Raw genomic sequence first — 5,149 nt, 5'->3', positions numbered from 1 at the left:
ACCTCTTGGGCTGACTTGAACGCTTCATCGCTCACGCTTGCCCTCTGCTCGGTGACCAATCTCTACTCTTCAGCATTTTTCGATCTCTCCATTGTCGCCCTTGTCGCCTCAAAGTTGGCCCTACTCCTTTCGCCCTTCACCTCCGATCTTAAACAGCCTATTTCTTCGACGGCTTCGTGCTGACGCCGCCCTATCTTGGCCATCCTGCCGACTGTCTGTAAAACAGAATGTTAAAACCAAAACAAATATACGCAGAAACACAAAATATAAGATCAAGATACGTACCAGAAGAGCTATCTGAGCAGCTAATGTAATTGCTAACACGTTCGGCTCCGAGCGGAAAGTCGCCTTCTCAGCCGGCAATGAGATCGACGAAGCCAGGCTCAACGCCACGGCTGGGTCTTTCACAGCTGATGCGTCAGAGGAGATCGGCACGTTTTTTATCTTCGGCTGAACCACAAAAGGAACAACCACGTTCGATTCCTCTAAGCGCGGCCTTTTTTCGACTAGAATTTATTCAGAAACAGCCTCAAAATCGGCGGGTCGCTTTTCCCTACCCTTATCGGCCTCTGGAGTCAGACATTCAACTGACCATTCCGTCTCAACAGAAACAATTTGAGCCGTTTCAACAACGACAACCTTCTCAGACGATTCAGGGAGGACAGCTTTGGAAGTATTGGCCTCGGCCTTCAGACGGGCGGCCAAACGCTCTGTATTCTTTTTTCGTGCCAACTGAGAAAGAGATTCCTTCGCCATACCCTAGGAATAGAAGCCGGGCAGATCTTCTAAGCTAGTAAAAATATCTCCAAAGGAAAATTCCCCCCGACCCGATGTGGACGGCGAGTTAGGCTGATTAAGACCGATCGCTTCAAACACTGATTTTAGAGCCTCGTCGACCTCCTCGGCCTCCGCAGCGAACCCTCCCGTTCGTTCGGCAACTACCTCGACCACCGGCTCTACCTCTCGCTCCGAATCAGATGCTTCAAAACCAATTTGCCTAAGGGTCTTGAAGCTGGGGAAGACAAGAGCCATAAGATGTTGTTCGTCGGTCGGGATCGGAATGTCGTCCGCCACCGAGAACGTAGTATAAGTAGGCTCGTAGCGTAGGAGTATATGGGCAGCTCTCCCTTGCTTCTATACGTTTGGACGGCCAAAATACTTGAGTGCAGTCTTAATTTTAGCCAGAACCACCTCGTCAGCCAAAGTCAAAATCTTCTTCAACTTATTGCCTGCATAAACAAAGGATTAGACTGGTAGAAAAGGCTGAGTAAAAGAATGATCAATAAAAACAAGGATTTACACGGTAACCTGGTTCACCCGTCCATCTGGGTATAGGGTCTAGGCGATCTTCGCCTTCGTCAAATTCCCAGTTGCCTCGGACATTGACCATCACATCATCAACTCGTTTTCCAGAGTTGGCAAGCATGGTTACCAGGTGGTGGTCAGTGTCCTTGGTCCTGAGAAAGTTGCGCCCGTGCCGACCATAGGATTTGGCTAAAGCATAGCAGTGCCGAATGGCTGGAATGCCAAGGTTGATCCTAAGGTGCCGGTTCAACTCTACGATTCCTATGATGATTTGAAAAAAATTCACATTGGGTTGGGAAGGAATCAGACCCCAATGGTGGAGGACGGCCCTAAGGAATGGGTGTAGGGGAAAACGGACTCCGCCCTCCGCTATGGATAGGAGAGGAAAGACGATTGTATTTTGATCTTCCCTCTCCATATCAAGAGTATTGTCCGTCACTAGAGATAGGTGGACATCGTCATGGATAGAAAAATGTCGTCAGAACCCCAAAATACGACCCTCAAAAAGGAGGTCTTTCAAGTGCTTAGCCATTCTAGTGAGGACTCAAGGTATAAGAAATTTAAAATAAACATGGAAAATAGGATTACAAAGAGAAGAGAAGAAAACTTACAAGAGGCAAATGAGACAAGGAGAGACGGGGAGAAGTTGCAGAAGAAGCGAATCAGAGAAGGGATACCGACTGGCAATCTAGAAGGCTCAAATATTTGAAAAAGCATGCATTCGAAGGGACTGGATGTAACGACCCAATCTTGGCAAGGCAAAACCCCGCCAAGAGGGTGCACCTCAAACGCTATAGCACCTTTACACCACAATTCCTATATAATTCTTACATCACATCACCACATCACCAAAAGTGCATAAGAACCTTCAATTGCCCAACATATATAAGATGATCTACTCAAAGAAAAAAAGTATTATCATGCTACAAGATAGTTCCCAAGCATTTCCTCCCAAAAATAATACATACTAATCACGAATCCATCAATACATTCAACTTCATAAGCAATATTTACAATCAACCTCCTTCATAAAAAAATAAAAGGTAAACTTACATCCTAGAATGACCCTAAGCAAAACCTCAACCACAAGATGCGCACCTTTGATCCTTCCAAAAAATTTCTTGTCTTCTAAGTTGAGGCGAGCCACACAAAAGTCTATGAATCTGAAAAAAAAAAATTATTTAAAAGAATGAGCTAAAGCCCAATGAGTGTACCAATACCATAGAGTTATAAAACTTGCTCCTTCCAATTGGGTTCAAAATAAGGATAATAAACATAAGAGCTTAATTGGACTGAAATTTATACAAAATAAAAATAAAAATAATGAAAGTAAACAAAAATACAACTTTTCAATACGTTAAGATTTCATGTCCATCATACGAACCACTACATAGCCTTAGGGTCGCGTTACCTCGCGACTTAGGTGGTGACGGTACCGTTACCCAAAACATAACCATAGGAACATAACTCATGTCAACGTAGCACTTCAATTCTCATTTCAATATTTCGGTCCCCGGGACCCCTTATATATACAACGACCCTTATGGTCCTTAAAACATTTCGGTCCCCAGGACCCCAAAGCATTTTGGCCCTTGTGGCCCCAAAGGCTATATTTGGTTATATGATCAAACAAAAAAAATACCCTTGTACAATGTTTCATTGTCATTCAATCATCATCATCATAAAAAATTAGTGCTTCATTATACAAATGAAATCATATATTTATTTAAACCCAACCATTGGCCTCAATAGATTTATAGATTTTTCTTTTTATACATATACCATGATGAAATGTATCATTCACTTCCTTTAATTCAAAATTATCTTCAAACTTTATAATAAAGATAGAGGTAAAGTAATTTCCATGGTAAGTATACTCACCTCCAAAAATAGCAAAAGCGTAGATTGAGGCTCTACAAATTAATTCCCAAGAGGTGTAGAGACGCCTTCCTCCAATCCTAACAATTAATAAATAGGATCTAAAATTAGGAAAAGCTTTCAATGAAAACTACAACATCTACAAAAATGATTCTAAATAAAATTATGCTAAGGAATGCCAAGCTGAAGAACTCCTCCAACTTCAAGTCACCCAAACAAATAACTTATCCAATCTCCACAACACCCATCATTTGTACATCTTTGAGTTGGTAACTTTTTAAATATCCAATCAATTTATATGCACAATACCACCATCAATTAACTACAAAAGTCAAAAATCAACATTTTTGTATAAACTCAACAACTTAAGTAAAAATCTCTTCAATCACTTATAAAATTCCTCCATAGAACATAGAGATGCCCAATCCACCATTTATCAAATCAATTTCAACATATAAATTTCCTAACACCAAAATTCCCAATTTTTACATCACATTCAAACCCTAGATTAACCCAATATCTTAATCTCCAAAACAACCATCAAATTGATCATTTTTTTTAACATGTAAAACATTCATAAAAACTAATTGAGAGTATAAAATTCAACAATCAAACCCCAAATCATAATAGATCTAAAATACAAAAATTTCATCATCTCTAACTCAAAATATGTAAAACCTTAAACTAAACTTTTAGAGAAAGATTCTTACCAATTACAAGCCTCTAATCCATCAAGAAAATAAACCCCATGCTTTGATTCTTCAAAAGATTAAGAAAAATCTAGAGTTGGTACTTCTATTATGCTATTTTCGGATGGGTTTAAGGAGTGGCCGATCGGACCCTTTTTCCGGCAAGATAAGGTGGCCGGCGGTGGTGAAGATGGTGGGTTAAGGTGGTGGTGTAACGGTGGAGCAAAGGTGTGGTGTTTGGCCACCAAGAAAGTAAAGGAAAATGAGAGAGAATGTAGAGAGAAGTTAGAGAGGGAAGAATGAAGACAATGAAGAAAAAAAAATCTGCACTTCCTTTTTTTTTTTTTGTGTGTTGAAATGGGGTGTTTGGTCACACCTACTATCAAGTTTGGAGTTGGGTTTAGATATCCTAAATGGAGTTTAACATAGGAGTGTGTTTGGCTCTAGATGAAATGTTGGGAATATTATACTGGAGTTTCAAATCGTAATGGGAAAATATAATGATGACCGAAAGGCATGTGTGTTTTGACATTCACATTGGGATAGGTGAAGCCGCCTAACTTTTGGTTTTCTTGACTCTTCAAAATTTGAAACCAAACACACCCAATAACTACCGTCAATGGGGAGTTTGGAGGGTAATTGTGGGAGCTGAATAAATGGCAGAATCAGAAACGCACTCTGCAAGACAGATACTACTCGGCTCCATTCTACACGATCAGGAGGCCGAATGCATTAGATAGGCTGAGTATCTATTGAACTATGAAGCCGAGTAAATAAGAGAATAATGAGTGAAAAATGGGCCAGGCCCCGAGGCCCAGGAAATGAGTATAAATAAAAGAGCAACAGATGAAGAAAGGTATGTGAGACCTATTACACTTAACTTAAAATACAAGTAATCTAGAGAGTAGAGACTGACTTGCCCGTTGGAGTGCTAATTCCGGCACCCCCGACCGGAGAGTTGATTCATTTTCAGGTGGCTAGCTGAGGATCACGAGCGTCCCCCAGGACCAAAAGAGTATTTCCAAACCACTTCCCCACAGCAAGCAAGATTGGTTTACTCATACGAGCAATCGCCCTTAGCGCTAGGTAGCGAGCAAGGATGAGACTAGTGGCTTATTGTATTTAGAGCCAAGAGAGAGGCTAAAATTATCCACTAGCTATGTCGCCTTGTGTAGACACCCCATTTTTGACTGTTCTCAAGACTTGGACGTCATCGTTTGAACACTCGATGATCATCCATGCTCGTGTTCATTTTGAGTTCCTGAAGGTCTCGACTA

General features: G+C 41.0%; 1 long non-coding RNA gene across 1 annotated transcript; it reads right to left on the bottom strand.

Annotated features, from left to right (window-relative positions):
- Nucleotides 1–2,229: 2,229 nt before the first annotated feature.
- LOC145796959 (uncharacterized) lies at nt 2,230–4,020 on the bottom strand. Its single transcript, XR_014337766.1, has 3 exons — nt 3,894–4,020; nt 3,187–3,263; nt 2,230–2,468 (listed from the first exon to the last, which is right to left on the bottom strand). It is a non-coding gene; the product is annotated as an uncharacterized LOC145796959 (long non-coding RNA).
- Between the last annotated feature and the right edge of the window lie 1,129 nt (nt 4,021–5,149).

The sequence above is a fragment of the Camellia sinensis genome, chromosome 8, assembly GCF_055761805.1.
Source record: "Camellia sinensis isolate YWXY chromosome 8, ASM5576180v1, whole genome shotgun sequence".
Classification (NCBI taxonomy): domain Eukaryota; kingdom Viridiplantae; phylum Streptophyta; class Magnoliopsida; order Ericales; family Theaceae; genus Camellia; species Camellia sinensis.
This window is presented reverse-complemented; position numbering and strand designations above follow the sequence as displayed.